Source organism: Panthera pardus, unplaced genomic scaffold (assembly GCF_024362965.1).
Source record: "Panthera pardus isolate Hobbes unplaced genomic scaffold, ASM2436296v1 HiC_scaffold_16, whole genome shotgun sequence".
Lineage (NCBI taxonomy): Eukaryota > Metazoa > Chordata > Mammalia > Carnivora > Felidae > Panthera > Panthera pardus.
The window spans coordinates 44,287,787-44,307,408 of record NW_026526721.1 but is presented as its reverse complement, the minus strand read 5'-3'; the positions used below and the strand labels follow the sequence as shown (position 1 = coordinate 44,307,408).

The following is a 19,622-nucleotide window of genomic DNA, read 5'->3' as shown; positions in this document are numbered from 1 at the left end:
ATTAGAGCTCTATTGTATACAAAATAATTGTATGTACATTATTTCATTTGATTCCCAAAGCTTATGAGGTTAATTAGTAAAATGAAAAATCATTACATAATTTTAGAAATGTGAAAGAACTGAAGTTCTTAAAATTATTTGATTTAAATCACAGACATAAAGTTAGGACAAGAACCCTGGCATTTTTGCCTTCAAATTTCAATATTTCTACCAAACTATGCTATATGTTGTATAATTTTTTAATTTGGGGGAAATAATTATTAGAAACTATGTTTCTCTCACTAAATAAAGATAGCAAAATGGTAAAATGTTTAAGTTTTGTGTAGTTTCTATTAGTCATCAATTACAAAGAAATAATGATAGAAGTAAGATAATCCTTCTCTTCTTACTATTATTCTATACTAACCCAGAAATGTTTTTATTTTTTATGCTTATTATTCATTTTTTGAGAGAGAGAGAGAGAGAGAGAGAGAGAGAGAGAAAGAATGAGGGAGGCACAAAGAGAGGAGAAAGAGGAAATCCCAAGCAGGCTCCACACTGTCAATGCAGAGCCTGATGTGGGACTTGAACCCATGCACCACAAGATCATGACCTGAGTTGAAATCAAGAGTTGGACGCTTAACCAACTGAGCCACACAGGTGCCCCCAGAAATATGTTTCCAGTTCTATATCCTGAAATAAATTTGTTACATAGACAACCTAAGAATTCTGGATTATTTTCTAATAAATAACAATTTTCATACATGAATTGGTATTTACTTTACAAGTCAACTTTTTATGTTCATATAGGAGATCAGACTGGTAACTGTGAATCAGAGCTCATGACCTGAAATGGGTAAGGTGATCTGAATTGAGATGTTTAAATCGCAAGACAGAACAATTGAAATGTGAGTGTATGTTGAATGCCTTTATCATATAAGATTCAACTCATATGTATCTAACTAACAAGATCTTGGTTCCCTTGTATTGTATTCTTTGACTGTATTCCATGTAATGTAATAAAATGGAAAGAAAAATGGCTGCTTTACACACTTTAAAATAAAAGTAGATCTTAAAGACAAAGCCAAATATTAAAATTTTTCTGAACTTCCTTGTCCTCAGGAGAAGTTATTATAAAATCTGAATGGCATACCTATTTTGTATTTTGTAAATCTTCTTCATACGTAGGATATTTTACATCTTTGCAGCTATTATTGGAACCCCAAATTGAATCTCTATTAACAGTTCAATCACTATACCACCTGACAGTGGCCACGGGAGTTCTCGTGAGAGAACTATTTCGAGAGAAATAGCATTATACATGTAGATTTATATATACATACATAGCATGTAATAGACCTATTCATATTGATGCACTGTCATTTGTGCTGGATAATCACTATGATTCTATTTCACTTAAAGTTATGTTAGTAACAAAAATTAATGAAAAGTTATGAAAACAGACTTGTTTGAATGATATTTGAATTATATTTATTGCTTTATATCAGTTCCAAGTAGATGTACTTGACTTGGGAACAAGTATGTAGACTTGGGACCATCTCAACACAAATAGAGCAAATAAGTGAGAATTATTTCCTGAAACAACGCATTGTAAGAAGCTTCACCCCTCTTGTTATACAAAATAATTTCTTACATTTCTTACTATGTATGATTTCTTACAAAAGTGTATTAATTTACTCTATCTTTGCTCTAGTATAGTTGCAGTAGTTCCCATTAAAAAGGAATTTTACCATTAGAATATCCTTTTGTCTTCTAAAAAAAAATACAGATGTTAAGTCATTAGTATTGAACAATAACAGTAGCTTCTTACAACCACAAGATGGAAGGTAATGGTGTTCCCAGCACCATCAGGAATATTGCTCTCTGTGATAGGTAGAATTGCAAGATATCCTCTAAGATTCCCATTCTGATATGGACACATTATATGATCCCTTCTCCTTGAGTGTGGTGAGAACCTGGGATATGTTTATAGAGACTCAGAAGGAGAAGAGAAAGAATGTGGTGACAAAATTTTGAAGATGGAATGGCTGAAAATTTCCAAAACTGCTGAAGAAAATAAACCATATGTTAAAGAAAACCTAAGACTCCAAAGTAGGATTTTAACAAAATTAATCTATGTAGTAACACAACAGACTAAAATTGCAAGAAGAGCAAAGACAAAAGAAATTTTAACATGCCCCAGAGAAAAACAACATGATACCTTCAAAGGAACAACAATAAAACTTAAGTCTATTTTCTCAACAACAATGATAAAAGCTAGAAGACAAATTATATTTTTAAAGTGCTGAAATAAAATAACTGTCAATCTAGGAGTTTAAAGATTGAGAAAAAATTCTTTTGGAATGAAAATGAGAAAAGCCATTTACAGACACACAAAACTTGAAAGAATTTACCATAATAGAAATGAAGTAAAGGAAACACTAAATATTGCTTTTTTAAACAGTGAGAGAATAGAAGCTTGGAGATACAGACAGAAATTAAGGCTATAAATATATTGGTGAATCCAAATATTAATTCTACCAAAATAGTAATAATAGTAAAGTGTTGATAAGTTTAAATTCATAATTAATATGCATAAGAACAGTGTGTTGGGAAGGGTGAAGAGAGTTAAAATGCCTGAAGTTTCTTGTTCTGTCTGGAATAAAGCACAAAACTTGTGGTTAACTTAGACCAAAATAAGTCAAGATTCATATTTTCATCTCTGCAATAACCAGTAAAACAATGGTAAACAAGTTTAAAAGTTCTATGTTGTTTACTCTGTGTTTGTCATGTTCTAGATAGGTGAATTGCCTTTCTTTGTCCTGTTCTTTATTCCAGGAGGCTGACGTTACGTGGACATTCTTGTCCTTTGACCCTTGTTAGCTTTGGCTAACTGGCATTGGCATGAAATATAAGGTTAAGAGAATAAAGATTGGGTATATCCCCCAATTCTATCTTTATGGCAGTTATTACATCCTACTAAAGGTACACACTAGAGAGCTGTATTCAGTGACTCCAGGCTCCATTGTCTCCTTTTCCTTTTTTACCCTTTAGCCTACTGGAAGACAGGGGGCCCCACAGAAAATAGATGTGCTCTAGGTGCAATGAACCAGTCCTCCACTACACTAGACACTGACTGCAGGTACAAGAGTGAGCCCAGCTGAGAACATCTGCGCCTGGCACAGACCAGCAGTACAATGATCTGAGCCCAAGGCAAGTTGTTAACCCACAGAATGACCAGTTAATAAACTTCGGATCTCTAAAGCCATTCACTTTTAGGTACGTTGGTGCATGATGGGTGTGGGGGAATGCATGTGAAGTCATCAAGGCTGGTGGCAGGCAGGATCGGTTGGTTTGAAGGAGAGGAAACAAAGACTGAACCCAAGCTGGGCACAGGTGATGGCTGCAGTACCGCTGAGAGCCAAAGACAACAGTGAAGGTATTCCCAATGTCAGTCACCAGTGACAACCTGAGTCCACATGACAGGCTGGACTGGATCAGGGAGTCTCTCTCTGCTGGTGAATCTGACGAAGATTGAACAGTTGCCCTCAGGGGCTGCCTATTGTCAGTTTATGGATGGCCTGTTCCCTGGCTCCATGGCCTTGAAGAAGGTGAAATTCCAGGCTAAGCTGAGTACATCCAGAAGTTCAAGACACTACAAGCAGGTCTTAAAAGAATGGGTGTTGACAAAATAATTCCTGTGGACAAATTAGTGAAAGGAAAGTTTCAGGACAATTTTGAATTTGTTCAGTGGTTCAAGAAGGTTTTTTTGGCCTTCGTTGTTTTGTTTTTTGTTTTTTGTTTATTTATTTATTTTGATAGAGAGAGAGATAATAAAAGAGAGAGATTTCAAGGTGGGGGAGGAGCTGAGAGAGAGGGGGAGATAAAGATTCCCAAGCAGGCTGGACATGGGACTCAGTCCCATGAACTGTGATTGTGACCTGAGCCGAGATCAAAAGTCAGAGGCTTAACCGTCTGGGCCACCCAGGCACCTCTCAAGAAGTTTTATGATGCAAGCTGTGATGGAAAACACTATGACCCTGTAACTGCCAGATAAGGAAGAAGAACTTCAGCGGCTTCCTCCCCTGTTGTTCCAGCTCTGAGCAAACCCAGGAAACCTCTCAGCTCTAGCAGTGCAGCTCCGCTGAGGCTCATTGCAACACTCAGAACTACCGCAGCCCCTAAGGCTGGCTGGGGCGCGGTATGAAAGGATCCTGATGCAGGCAACAGGGATGGCAAGCAGTTGAATTGATGCAGCAGGTCAGTGTATTGAAACTTATCATTGAAAACTTGGAGAAAGAGAGAGACTTTTGCTTTGGAAAGCTAAGGAACATTGAATTGAGTTGCCTGGAGGTTGAGGGGGGAAACAACCCTGTATTGCAGAGGATCATGTACATTCTCTATGCCACATATGAAGGCTTTGTGGTACCCGATGAAGGGGGCCCACGGAAGAACAAGAAGAGTATTAGCAGCCTGGACCAGCAGAGGAGCATTCAAAGTCTTTACTCTAGGTCACATACTTCACTGTAAAATACTCCGTTTTATTATTCTTAGAAGACTCACTGTTTGTTGTTGTTTTTTTTTTTTTTTCATAAGCAAAAATTACCTCTTTTTAAAGGGCACTTCATTTTCAATGAGTTTAAGTTAGGAGTTGTAGCAGAGCAGTATTAACATCCAATTGGTTCGTCCAGGGAACAAAGAGGCTGGCCATGGGGCTCTCCATGTGGACCCTGGTAATACTGATTGCTGGAGAAGGTGTTTTTATGTAACACACTGAGGTTGAGACCTTGGTAGAGAAATATAAAGACTGGCTTGAATTCGAAGCTAATGTGAAATCTTGGCAGAGAACGTTTTAATAAATAAATGTCTTCAGAGTATTTAAAATACGCTTCCATATTTCAAAATAAAAATATAACACCACAGGAGATTTTACATGGTTGACATTGTGTCTGGGAAGGAAGGGCCAGACCTCTGGATCTTTGGAATCTGCTGTTCATAGGCCTTGCAGGGCTGTTTGAAGCTGCAAAGGCCTAGACCTTAGCCCAGAAGGAAAGCTGAAATAGTGGCTCTGTAAAGCCATTTGGTGTCCTTACCAATCATACTGCTGCTTTAAGAAGCAAGAGGCATTGTTGCCCGAATGGATAGAGGGCATATTTCAGCCCTGAGATCTGAGTTGGAGAGCTTGAATTTCAGTGGACATTTCTCTGATGATTTTTCCAGTTATCCCTGAAATTTCTATGTATTGTGCTTTTTGGGAAATGAGGTGTGTCCACATTTTAAAGACTGGGCACATCAGCTACTTTTGGAGACTTGCTCACATCTCTTGGATTTGAATGGGGCTGTGTCCCATTTTTCTGTCTTTTAAGTCTACATTTAATATGTTTCTCTTCCCTGTTTCCCTTGCCTATCGGGGATTCCTCTTTGGCTCCTTAAAGTTTGCCACTTAGAGTGTAAGTTCATCAGGCAGATGGTCACATTGCAAGTTCTTTCTGGACCTCTGGCAAAGACAGTGACCAGTGAAGCCACAGCTACCTTGGGACCTGCAAAGCTGGGTATTCTCGGTACCTGCTGTCCACAGCCATCCACTGTTACTGGAATACTTAGCCAGTGCACTAATGTCTCTGGAGATAAATTCATTAGTGTGTTACTAAGTGTTCATTTTCTTCTGTAGAAAATATAGTACTGTGTCTGAATTGCTTATTAATATTTAAACTATTCCATTTCTTAACAATTCCTCATTTGCTTTGCCCCTAGCCTATTCAGTTCCTTTGTTTGGCAGAATTCTGCAAAATGTGTGTCACCCACTACTGATATTGTTCAGCCCCCGATGTATTTGTATTGATTTCTTTCTGGTGGTAGATTCTCCTAACAAGTGTGTAGAAAGCAGGTATTTTATGATAAAATTGTTGTGTAGTGTGTGCTCTGATGGAATTCACAGATTCGGTGATTGACAATGCCAAAAAAGTGCAAGTAACTAGCCATTGTTCAAATAACAGTGGTTCTGTTTCTCTTTTGTGGCCTTTTAGACTTTTGTTGCCCTAAAATTCCATTTTATTGGAAACTCATTTTCCACCTGGTCTTTCTTGACAGGGTTTCTTTTCCCACTTTAAGCAGTTTCTAAATAAAATTCTGTATTTCAAGAGAGAAAAAAAGCCACTCACTTCTAGAGACCTTTATTATGAAACTAAAGCTAACTGAGAGGGTTATTAATAATACTCATAAATGCATTTAGAATCCTTGTGACAGTAGCAAAAGTGAAGAAAATCTAATAGATTTTAGGAAGCCAAAGGTCATTTCCAAATTGAAAATATTTTTTCTGAGTAGATTGTAGATTAAGTTTATTACATAAAGTTTAGGCGGTGCCTCTCTGGATAATTAAATATCTCTAGAGTCTATTTTTTTCATCTTTAAAATGAAGAAGTTCAAGGAAGATGATCATCATCTCTAAAATTCCATGCAGTTTTATTGCAGCAGATTCACCATAGATGTTGATTTTTATGATGGACTTGTAAGGCACAGTCCACTTGGAAAAGGTACAGTGTTCCTGTGTCCCAGCTCTCTCTCTCTTGAATATAACTGAAGTGTTGTACCAAAATTTATGGTAAGAATAATTCTTTATGACTTCTTTCTGCTAATAAAATAATACTCTAATTCTTAAACATTTGTACCAATTTTTCAATTCCAAATAATTAAAAATCTGTGGACTTGAGATATGTTAACGGCAAGGGCAAAGAATATAAGAAAAGAGAAACTAGGCAGATACCAGACGTTTCTTGGAATTTACGGGAATCTTTGTTGTGTTAATTTTTATTGTGCTTTGTTGTGCTACTGGAGCAAGTGTATTCCATTGGTTACTTATATTAGAATCACCACGGTGTTGTTAGAAATGTAGATATCTAGAGTCATTCTTTGATTTTCTGAATTGACTTCTTTGAGTTTTCAGAATTATCATTGGGTTTCTGAACTTTTAGTGCACCTTGAATCACCTATATTCTTGAGATTCTAAAACTAAAATACAGACATACTAGATATAATATGTGACTTTTAATCTATATTTCTGTGAAGAATTTACAGGTGGTCAAAAACACATGCTATGAAGAATATTGCTTCAAAGAGCTCTTTATTAGTTTCAATAATTGATAAATCCTTGGTAATATACTCAGTACAGTGCCTCATTATAGGAGGTGCTTAATTGATATTTGTCATTGATGATTCATTTAGATCTATTATATTTTTCAGAATGGGCAAGATAATATTATTTTTAGTTCTTAACATCGAATAATTTAGGATAGATATATCAACTATGTATATGTGTGTGTGTGTGTATATATATACATACATACATATATATATATATATATATATACACATACATATATATACAGTAAAACCTTGGTTTGTGAACATAATTCATTCCAGAAACATGCTTGTAATCCAAAGAACTTGTGTATCAAAGTGAATTTCCCTATAAGAAATAATGGAAAACCAAAAATATTCATATAAAAATTATTACAATACTATTATATATTACAAAATAATAAAGAAAATACAAAATATAAAGAAAAATAAATAAATTAACCTGCACTTAACTTTGAAAACCTTTGTGGCTGGTGTGAGGGAGACAGGAGAGAGGAGGGTTATTGTATAGTATGACTTTCACTATCACGAAAAGAATCACTGCCATCTATTGGTTCAATAGACTCTTTTTCCTTTTGTGTAACTTTAACAAGGAACCTATCCAATACCACTTGCTTTTGCCCCCTTTTGAGGATTTCATGGAAATGGGCCATTGTATTGTCATTAAATAGATTCATTGCTTGCACTGCTACAGCCTTATTCGGGTGGTGCTTTTTACAAAATTTGCACTGTTTCCTACATTTTATACATCTCCCTAATCTCATTTGAAGTGAGGGATTCCTCCACCCTTTTCTCCTCTTCCTACACAGATGAGATATAGATGTAGACTTAAATCTTGCAATTTTGGCCACTCTTGTTCGTACTTCTCAATGATTTCCCTAACTTCCACCATAATCATCTCCATCTTACTGCCTTTCTCTTCAACCTTTTTCTGCATGGGAGCCATTGTATACACTCACAGCCATGTTGACTACAGTCCAGTATTGATAAACTCTTGTCATATACTGTATTTAATGTAACTGACAATAAGGCAGCAGAGGAAAAGGTCTCTATCTGCAGTAAGCCAGACCTACAATGAAGCAAAACATCGTAAACTTACCCTTGAATGGAAAAGCAAAGGACTGTCGTAGGTGCTTTGAAGTGACAAAAAATACACTAGTATCAGTTGTGGGCACCTTTCAGTGTTCTGAAAAATCACTGATTTTCAGATTCTCAGGCCAAACACAGTGGCCTGAGACCAGGCATCTAAGCATGGGAGATGATCACCCACAATCCAACAGAGAGAGAGAGAGAGAGAGAGAGAGAGGGAGAGAGAGAGAAGACCCATTGGCTCAGTTGTGATCATGTGACTTTTGGCATCGTGCACTACTCATATTGCAAGACATAGCTCGCTTATCAAGTTAAAATTTATTAGAAATGTTTGCTCGTCTTGCAAACACTCTCACAGGACAAGTTACTTGCAATTCAAGGTTTTTCTATACTTGATAAATTTGTTGAAGAAAAATCTATCTGGTGATACTTATTAAGGATAGTAAGGCAGATTTTGTTCAGGATCATTGCAATAGGTATAGGAACCAATACAATGAAATTTTACAGTGGGGAAGAGAGATTGGGCTTAATACCAAATACAGCATAAGCAAGTGGGTATTTATAGCTAAGGAGCAGGATAGAGGGTGGTCAGTGGATAGAAAATTAGTAAGAGGAAACATCAGGGATAAGGGAATTTCTGGCTAAGTTTACCTAACAGGATTCTTGCTGAGGACAGGCCAGAGTGATCAGACATCATCTGGAAGATGTGGAGAATGAGGAACCTGTTAGGGTATTCAGGGTAATCAGGTATGAAAAGTGAGAGGTTCTGATTAAACTGACTTATCAGGGTTCTTGCTAAAACTAGATTTTACAAGGAAATGAACAGATAGATGTGCCTAGGAGAAGGTTCAGGAGTCTGATTAAAATTTGGTCAAGCAAAGAATCTTTGTCATACTTCATATATACGAGGATATTAAATTTTATTTAATCTGGTTGTCATGTGAAATGAGCTAAATTATGCAGGTAAAGTGAATTGAAGATTGTATATTAGTCTTACTGAATGATTAATATTGTTAGAACTTTAAGAATTTCTAACAGATTCAAACTAAGAATTGATTTTGTGAAGGCAATTAAATCATATCTGTAGTGATTGAGACAATATTTATCTCTCATTCTTTTTACATCAAAGTGCAATATCCCTACTTAATGTATACTTAGTGGGTCATGTGTTCCTTGCTGACAAGAATAAATAGAGATAGCTATGTTAAATATAAGAATTTCTGGGGAAATTTTTAAATGTTACATAAATTTGTAAGTTGATATAATTGTTTTGCTTACAAATTTTTAGGCTGCGTAAACAATTTTGAAAATTTTAAAAACTTAAAAATTTAAACAAAAAAATGTGTCACAGCTTCACTTTTGTTAGGAAGTGTGATAACCTTATTTTGCTAGGAAAAGATTCTTTTAATAATGCTTTCTTCTTAGCCTTAGATTTTTAAGCTGCTTAAGATAAAAAAAATATCACGGAGATCAACTGGTTATTTACAAAAATGTGTAATAGGTCATATCTTGAATAAATAGCACCAAAGATGTTGGTATAATCTCAGCTAACACTACAATTCATATTTAATATGTAATTAAAAAATCTAAATCTTGAAAAAAGAAAGCTTCTATGGAAGCTAATAATAAATTATGTCAGTTTACTCACTAACATACCTTTAAAAACTTGTGCCATTAACAATAGATTTGACTTTTAACTATATAGGGTTCTCATTTATTACTGTACTACTACTTTTTAAAGTAGGTGTCATAGAATTTAGTAAATCTTATAATTTTCTTCATCATAGCATTTTACTAGCCAAGTGCTAAGAAAGTGTATATGACGAAGCTAAATATACTTAAAAACACATGTTTAAATCTCTAATTCTCCTAATTATTTATATTATTTAGGGTATTCTTCTGTAGGAAACTCCAAGCAGACTATGAGGATGAAGTGATTCAAGATATATAATTAGCAACGGCCAAGATGGCCTCTCAGTCACAAACTAATATGTATTTCAAATTTTTACAAAGAAGAGACAGAGTCAACAGAATAAAGAAATAATATACATAACTGGGAATTGGGTTTGAATCCATCATCTGAAGATTCCTTGACTTCTGAAACAAAATTTAAATCAAAATAACAAAATATTATTGAGTTCTCAATATAATCCCAATAATAAATGAGTTGTATAGTTTTCTGCGATTTATATACTTCATGTTTAAACATAGTAAAACATTTGCTTCATTGCATGAACTACTTTAAGTATTTTACATACTTTAAAACTACATCATTATATTGTCAAAAAATAAATCAAAAGATTCACTAGACTTTTAAAAATCTCACTTAATGCTTTCCATGGCAGTTCCTAAGTAGCTACATCAGGGTGGAGCTTGCTTCACCTTCTATACAAATTACAAAAATGTGGTTTGAAAAGTTTATGTTTTCCCAAGGACTTTCGGATGCTAAATTCTGGAGTTGGGTCTATTAGATATTGCTAGGACATGCTATAAAATAAACAACCTAAAATTCTTGGTGACTTAAAACAGCAAAAAGCTATTTTTCTCTGTCAGTTGTGTTTGTTATAGCTTTGCTTTGGGATGCAGTCCAGGTCGGGGTCTGCACGATATGCCTTCACATTTTGCTATCCCAGTGGACAGAGCATCTGGGACATGTTTTTCCCGTAGTAAAGGGCACAGGACCAAAAGAGCAGTTGGGAATTTGCAATGCCTCTTAAATGTCAGCTTGGATGTGCCATACGTTCCATTCCATTAGTTAACACAAGATAATTGTGTGAAAGTAAGGAATTCATGATTGAAGTCAATGGGAGCAGGATTGTATAATCTGCCTATAGAGAAGGAAGACAGAATACTTGAGGACAATAATGCAATTTACTGTTCAAAGTTTCATGAGCATATTTTCATAAACCTAGTCTCCTCTTTTTTATATATTCATCACTGCTGTCTTATCCTATGTGTAGTGTGTAAAAGAAAAAGATTTGGAAATTGTAGGGGATGCAAATTAGTTTTGCAAGTAAGTATAAGGAAATTATCTAAGAAAAATTAAAATGTTGGGACCAAGCAATTTAGAAGCATGGCAAAGTGTAAATTCCCTAGGAATTCAGAGAAAGAAAAATTAGTTTGTCTGTAGATGGAAGAAGATGATACATTGAAACTGGGGAAAAATCTTTAAGAAATTATATATATATGTATATATATGTACATATATATATAAAGTTTATTTATTTATTTTGTGTGTGAGAGAGAGAGAGAGTGAGTGCCAGTGGGGGAGGGGAATAGAGAAAGGGAGACAGAGAATTCCAAGTAGGTTCCATGCTGACAGCGCAGAGCCTGATGTGGAGCTGGACCGAACCATGAGATCATGACCTGAGCCTAAATCAAGAGTAGGAAGCATAACCAACTAAGTCACCCAGATGCCTCAAGAAATGACATATTTTTATTGGCAGAGGAGAAATATGAGGACATTTCGTTGTAAAAAGAACATGGACATAGGTCATGTGACCTTGATAAATATTGATAGTATTTTGGAGTTTTACCTCACTCATAGGGAAGGTTTCTGTTGTATAATTAGGATATGTGATTGGATAGGTAAGGTAAAATCAGTTACTGCAGAATATTGAAATACAGATGGAAATGATATGACTTAATTCATAGATAATAATAGCCTTCCTCTCCAAAAGTATAACCAATGTTATGACATAATTTTAGAGAACACACATGCCCTGATGTGTGTGTGTGTGTGTGTGTGTGTATATATATACACACACACATATACATGTATATATATATATATATATATATATATATATATATATGTATAAGTTTTAACTTAAATTCCAGTTAGTTAACATACAGTATAATATTAGTCTCAGGTATACAATATAGTGATTCAACACTTCCATATGGCACCCAGTGCTCCTCACAAGTGCACTCGTTAATCCTCATCACCTATTTAGCCCACCCCCCCTCCCCCGGAAACATCAGTTTGTTCTCTATAGTTAAGAGTCTATTTCTTGGTTTGCCTCTCTCTCTCTTTTCCCTTTTGCTCATTTGTTTTGTTTCTTAAATTCCACATATGAGTGAAAACACATGGCATTTGTATTTTCCAGACTGATTTATTTTGCTTAGCATAATACTCCCTAGCTATATTCATGTCATTGTAAGTGGCAAGATTTCATTCTTTTTTATGGCTGAGTAATATTGCACTGTGTGTGTGTGTGTGTGTGTGTGTGTGTGTGTGCAGTATATATACCAAATGTCACCTGACATTATTAAAGTTTTCCATCTCTGAAGATAGTAACAACAAAATATGTAACCTGTAGATAATTTTAAATCCTTATGAGTAATAACAGAAAAATGGAAATAATTCTCTAAGTGTGCTATATCCATGGAGGACACAACATGAATTAGTGTGATTTTAACGATGTTAAAATTGGTGTGATGTTCTATGTGGCTACTCATTTCATAAAAGAAATTTCTACAGAGAATGATAGTCAAATTAACTGTTGTAGTATTAATCCTTCAAAATAGAACCAAGAGAAAAGATAATTTTATTTTAACACCTGGATGCTTATGTCTGCCCTCATCTGTATTTTGCATCTGCAAACAATCCTAATAGAAATACAATTTACGACATCACTTGAGCTCCTTGAGCTGTAGAATAAATGATCCTTATATCTTCATTTCATCTGGAATGATATATCAAAATACATAATTGACATATCTAAGTGATAACAGATTACACTTGGAGATATCAGCATGGACTTATGTTGGACTTAAATTTAAATATGTATGGTCACACATACAGAAATACTGTATGTATGTAACCATACGTATTTAAATTTAAGTCCAACATGAGCCCATATATGTATATATATGTATAATAAGTTAATATACCCACATATGTTTCCTTGTTCTGTCAGCTGACAGACCTAGAAACAATGACAGCCCACTAGCACACTTAACACACATGTATTAGTTTCTAAAGCCATTTTCCAATAAAATATACTGAGAATCCTTATGAAAAGGACTAGGGCAAGGAATGTACAAGATGAGCTTGGAGTATCTTGTAGTGTCAGAAAATAAGGAAGAAAGAAAGAAAGAAAGAAAGAAAGAAAGAAAGAAAGAAAGAAAGAAAGAAAGAAAGAAAGAAAAGAAGAAAGAAAAGAAGGAAGAAAGAAAGAAAGAACAAGAAAGCAAGAAAGTAAGAAAAAGAAAAAGCAAGAAAGCAAGAAAAAGAAAGAAAGAAAGAACAAGAAAGCAAGAAAAAAAGCAAGAAAGCAAGAAAAAGAAAGAAATGAAGAAAGAAAGAAAGAAAGAAAGAAAGAAAGAAAGAAAGAAAGAAAGAAAGAAAGACAATGAAAAGAACAACACACACAACTTATAATGGGAATATGTTAACAGGAAAAAGAAACCTATTGAAAAAGGTATCAAAGGGCAAATCTGGAACAGTTTGAGAAACAAAAACAACATAGTATTGGAATGTAACCCAAAGTACAAAATAAATAGGGTCCACACTGGTGTACATAAATTATTGAATATGTGTAGGAAAGGAGACAAATTTCCCATGCAGAAGAAAATACAATTTATATATCTACATAGATAAATCTTCATACAATTCTGCCCTCAAAGGATGAAGCATAACTTACCACTCCTTGAAAATGGGTTAAGCATGGTGACTTCTTGCCAAGTAGTCTACTATAGAAAGGAGGAAAAAAGTAGCTTTATAGCGGAGACACCTGACAAACAGCCTCACTCAGCCAGGTGATCGATTTATATCAATAGTGTTAAATCATGTTGATAATCTTTGATATGATCTAATAAAAATGGCACTTTTCCTCTATTATCATCTTTCTAAAAACATATAAGCTTGTTTAATCATTACAAAAACCTCAGATAAATCCCACTCAGGGACATTGCAAAATATACCCTTTGGTTTCAGTCTACTATTTTCATTACTGGGACCCTCTTGATGTGGTGTTAAAATGAGAGAGGGGAAATGTTCTACATAATTATGATTATATTATCTCAGTCTTTTGCAATCCCTGTGTTTCTTGGCTATTGCCTTCGCTGTGGTTGGTAGAACATTTTTTTTTGCTCTTCTCATTTAGGTGAGACGATAAGCTTAAAGAGGATAGGGTGTATGGAATTCTCTTCTCTCTATGTGGATAAGGTTCTGTTAAAGTCTCTTTGGAGTATAGGACTTTTAAGGGAGAGTGCTCTTGGAGATTTTCTTTAATTTTTAAATTTTTCAATGATTAGCATTTACTTCTTCCTTCCACAGCCAGGAAGAGTTCATTCTCAGATCTTTACAGTGATAGCTTGGTGGGGAATTTGGAAGTAAAACCCATGGAAGTTGAAGGACTCCCTATTCTGCAGTCCCCGGGTTTTTCTCACTCTCATGGTACTCCACACTTAGCTTCTGGTAAGTCATTAAAATTACCATTTAACTGTTCCTCTTCATTTATTTCCCAAGATGATCCAGTTTCGGATAAATTGATCTCAGTTGTGATTGTCTATATTGCCTTTGTTTTCAGATTTCAGATTTGCTTTTGCAAGCTCAGTTCTTTGATAAATCCAAATAATGTTGATTTTCAGTTTGTTCATCTTTTTCTTCTTGTAAGGATGGGCGTGACCACTTCAAGTTACTTACCTGTCAGCGGTTCTATTATTTTCTTATAATCTGAAAAACTTTAAGTTCTTGCAGTTAAAATTTACCTTTGATGACTTTTCTAAGCATTCATTTTTCTGAAACCATCTGTATTTCACTTTCAATTTGAAAAGTATTTTTGCTAGATATAGCATTTTAGTTGCATTTTAATACTTTTCCTTTACTATGTACTTTACTGATGTTCCATTTTCATGTGTCTAATTTCTGATAAAGATTTTTCTAATTTTTTTTGTTATTTGTATATAATACATCTCTTTACTCTGTATTCTGGCTGCTATTTATTTATTTATTTATTTATTTAATTATTTATTTAAGTGGTGCTCAGAAATTCGATTTTGATGTACTCTAGTGCAGTTTTTTGTTTGTCCTGCTTGGGTTTTGTTGACATTCTTGGATGTGTAGGTCTAAAATTTACCTTGACATGGAAAATTTGTGAGAATTTTTCAAAGAAATGTTTTCTATCCACATTTATCTCCTTTTACTACTCCAAATACGTATATGTTAGGTGACTTAATACCGTTCTGCGGGCCACTGAGACTGCTATGTCTTCAAGGTTACTGATCTTTTATTCTGTAATATGTAGCTGTTACTGGTGGGAGAGTCTATGTTGTGTGAATGGAGGTCTGGCCCTTGGATTCCCTCCCAAGAGAAGATTTATATGGGGATCTGCACTCAGAATAAAGATAGCCAGAGGAAAAGTAGCAAGCACAAAGCAGTTTATTAAAGAGAAAGTACATTCTGAAGATGGGATAGAAGGTAGGTTCCCTGGGGTGAAACTGACTCCTAGGTTGTTTGGTGATTGGATATTATGGGATCTCTCTGGGCTGGGAAGAGCTGTTACATACAGCAAGGTGGTCTCTAATGGAGGCTGCCTCCAATCATTTTGGGGACTCTTCCCACAGCATGGGTGGGGGAGTTTTTCATCCTACAATGTTTGTACCAGAACCATCATGGCAGCCTTTCTCTGTGGTAGGCTGCGATGCAAATAACTGCAATGCAAATGCATTTTAATGAGTCTAAAGGTTACCCAGGGACAGAGGAGGAAGAGAAGAGTGCTTGCTCTGCACCTGTGGCTCTTGATCTGTCACTCTCAAGGTCTTGGAAGGCACAAGGTCAGAACGCTGTACTCCTGGTCTTTTAATGTGTAGCTTATTTATCACCATCCTTCCCTCCAGCCCATGTGTCTATCATTCCCCTTCAAGGACTTGGGACTCTGCCTCAGGGCATTCCTTCCACTGTTCATGTCTAGATTCTACCTAACATAACCTGTTTTTAAGTCAACCAGTAATTTTTTTTAATGTTATATTTTTTTAGGTATAAAATCTACATGGTTCCTTTTATATCTTTTATTTCTTTCCACATTAAGTTCTGTTTTCCTTAAGAATTTTGAGGTTTTAACCTGCTTTAAAGTCCTTTTCTACTAATTAATTCTATCATCTCTTCCATTATTGAATTTGTTTCAATGGTTGATTTTCTCTTGGTTATGGGCCATCTTTTTTAATTTCTTTACACATCTAGTAATTTTTTATTTCATCCTGGCGTTGTAAATATTAGGCATTTTGGTTTCTGGATTCTTTATTTATTTATTTTTTTTAAATCCCACTTTAATGAGTGTTGAAGTTTGTTTTGGGAGGCATGCAGGTTACTTGCATATCTGCTTGATTCATTTGGGACTTATAGATTTTGTAGAGAAGATTCATTTGGGACTTGTAGGTTTTGTAGAGAAGGGTTATTTCAGGGTCTCTATTATGTTTAACCCTTTAGGTATCTCTAGTGAATGTTTTGAGTTGTCCATGGAGTTTCTTTAGTGGCAACACAAACATTTTATAAGTATGAGCTCTAAAATAATTCAGTTTAGGGTTACCTGGGTGGCTCAGTCAGTTAAACATCTGACTTCAGCTCAGGTCATGATCTTGTGGTTCATGAGTTCAAGCCCCACGTCAGGCTCTGTGCTAACAGCTTGGAGCCTGGAGTCTGCTTTGTATTCTGTGTCTCCCTCTCTGCCCCTCCCATGCTCATGTTATGTCTCTCTCCGTCTCTCAATAATAAATAAATAAATGTTAAAAAATAATTTAAAAAATAAAATAAAATAATTCAGTTTGCAGATCTGGTTAGTTCTTTGACTGATCTTGTGAACTTTTACGCTATGAATTTGCACTGTAGATTCAACCGTGAAATCAAGGGGACCCTAAGCAATTTTCTGACACTCTTTTCCTGCATTATTCCCTACTCTATGTTATTCTCTCCCACCAATTCCAGCTGCTCAGTTATTCCAAACTGGGTTTCCATCTCTTCGAATCAGAGGGTTCACTGCATACTGCTTAGTATTGCCCTCCCTGGTCTTCATTCTAGAAAATGACTCCAGCCAGAAAACATGGACAGATGTATGTTTCTGTCATTTATTTCCCTGTTCTCCTGGATCACAGCTCTCTGTCATCCATTCTTGGAAAAATTCTGTTTCATGTATTTTGCTGTTTTCCAGTTGTTACAGTAAGAGAGAAAGTCTGGTAACATTTATTCCAACATGGCTGGCAAAAAAGATCCTGATAAGTATTTTCTTAACAATTTATAACTAAAATTTTCAAACATATAGAAAATTTAGAATTTTATAGTTAACATTTACATACTCATCATCTAGATTCTATCATTCATATTTTTTTCGCACATCTATTCATATATTCATCCTGGTATTCATCCATTGATATATTTTATTTTGATGTACTTTAAAAGAAATTGCAGACATTTATACACTTCCTGCTACATACTTCAACATGTATACCATTAATTAGGATTCTGTATTGGTTTACAGATTTACTATATGCAGGTTTGTATATACAATGAAATGGGCAAATCTTAAGTATATATTAATTGAGCTTTGATAAATACATACATGTGTGTATTTGATCCCCATGTTGATATAGAATATTGCCATCAACTTAGGGAACTTATTTACTCTTTCCCAGTTAATTCCCAGCCCTATCCTCCCAGAGGTCATCACTGTTTTTGTTTTTTTCATCATAGAATAGTTTAGCATGTTCTGGAATTCAAGTAAATAGAATTGTATTTCATGAATTATTGTGAGAATTTTTCACTCAGCATAGTGATTTTTTTGAGATTTATCTATGCTATTGCATGTATTTTTAGTTTATTCCTTTTATTATATAGTATTATTACATTGTGTTAATACACAATAGTTGTTTATGCATTCTATTACTGATAGACATTTGGTTTGTTTCCAGTCCTTGGCTATTGTAAGTAAAGCTGATATGAAAAATTTTGTGCAGTTAATCCTAAGGACATATATTTGTATTCCTCCTTCACAAACCTAGAATTCAAATTGCTAGGTAATGGGTGTGTGTTCAGTGTATGTTAGTTTTATAAGAAACTGCCTGAACTTTATTCAAGTATTTCCATCATTTTACATTATCACCAAAAATGGATGATATTTTCTATTACTCCACTTCTTGCCTGTGTTTGGTAAAATCATACTTCAAATTGTATTTTGTGTTGAAGAGATGCAAATCCATTTTGTAATAACTGAGGCATCTGAAATTTGTGGGAAAGAATAACAGAGAAGAAATAATGTAGAAAAAGAGTTTCAGAAAATTGCTTGGGGAACCTTTGATTTAGTATTGAATCTAAAGTGCAAATTCATATGGGGAAAAGTCACAAGCTATTTATGAAGAGGTAAATTTTGTAGTGATATCTTATTATGGTTCTAATTTGAATTTCCATGATGACTTAATCATATTAAGCATTTTTTCAACCCGTTTTTGAACATTTTTGTATTTTTTGTGAATTCAAAATTCATAAAATTTTCAAAATTTTGCCCTTTTTATTACTGAGTTTCAAGAGTTGATAAGCAGGTGTTTTTAAATTTGACAATATCCAATTTATCAACTTTTCTTTTATAGTTCTTGCTTTCTATGATCTAATATTTGTTTCATTTTCTTAAGTCAAAAGATATTTTGTTTTCTTTTATAAGCTCATGGTTTTAGCTTTTTGCATAGATATAGATCATCTTAAATTGAATTTGATATAAGATGTGAGGAATATGTCAAAGTTAAATTTTTTCAAATGAACATTCAGCTATTCTGGCATCTTTTTAAGAAAAACTTCCCTTGGTAGGGAGCTAAGATGTTGGCATAATAGGAAGACCCTAGGCTCATCTTATCCCTGGCAAACAACTAAATAACTATCAAATCATTGTGAATACCCAAGAAATCGACCTGAGGACTGACAGAACAAACTTCACAACTACAGGGAGAGAAGAGGCCACATCTAGGAGGTAGGAACTTTGGAGATGTGGTTTGGGGGAGAAATGGATCATGGGTACTGCCAAGGGTAGGAATCCCTGGTGACAGTGAAAGGTGAGAGAGTAGCACATAGAGTTATCACACAGGGATAGCACTTCCCCAAAGCCATTGGCTGGGAAAATAAGAATATCTTATTTTCATGAGTTTTTGCAACCAATGGGGCTTGGAGACTGATGTTTTAAATGTCAGTGGGCTTGGTGGGGATAGAGCTCTGAGGCACTGCCTTATTTCTGGATAGAAGACAGGGAAGCAACCTGGGGGCAGATGGTGCAATCTGAAGAATGCCTAAGGTTTACAGGGGAGAGATTGTTCACCCTTTTCAGAGAACATCTGTGTGAGGTATTATTCCCCCAGATTCCTTTCTGGGGATAAGAGAGCCAGTGGGCACCATTTCCTTCCCCTGCTCCTTAACCTTGACACAGAGATACCTG

At 35.0% G+C, this 19,622-nt stretch overlaps 1 long non-coding RNA gene and 1 pseudogene across 1 annotated transcript in view; both read left to right on the top strand.

Moving 5' to 3' along the window:
• LOC109266248 (uncharacterized) overlaps positions 1 to 3,247 on the top strand; it is a 60,016-nt gene extending 56,769 nt beyond the window's left edge. Inside the window, exon 3 of the long non-coding RNA XR_008422671.1 lies at positions 3,034 to 3,247. This is a non-coding gene — a long non-coding RNA (uncharacterized LOC109266248). The remainder of the gene's footprint in view (positions 1 to 3,033) is intronic.
• Positions 3,248 to 3,427: 180 nt separating this feature from the next.
• On the top strand, positions 3,428 to 4,509 carry LOC109266211 (microtubule-associated protein RP/EB family member 1-like; annotated as a pseudogene).
• The last annotated feature ends 15,113 nt before the right edge of the window (positions 4,510 to 19,622 follow it).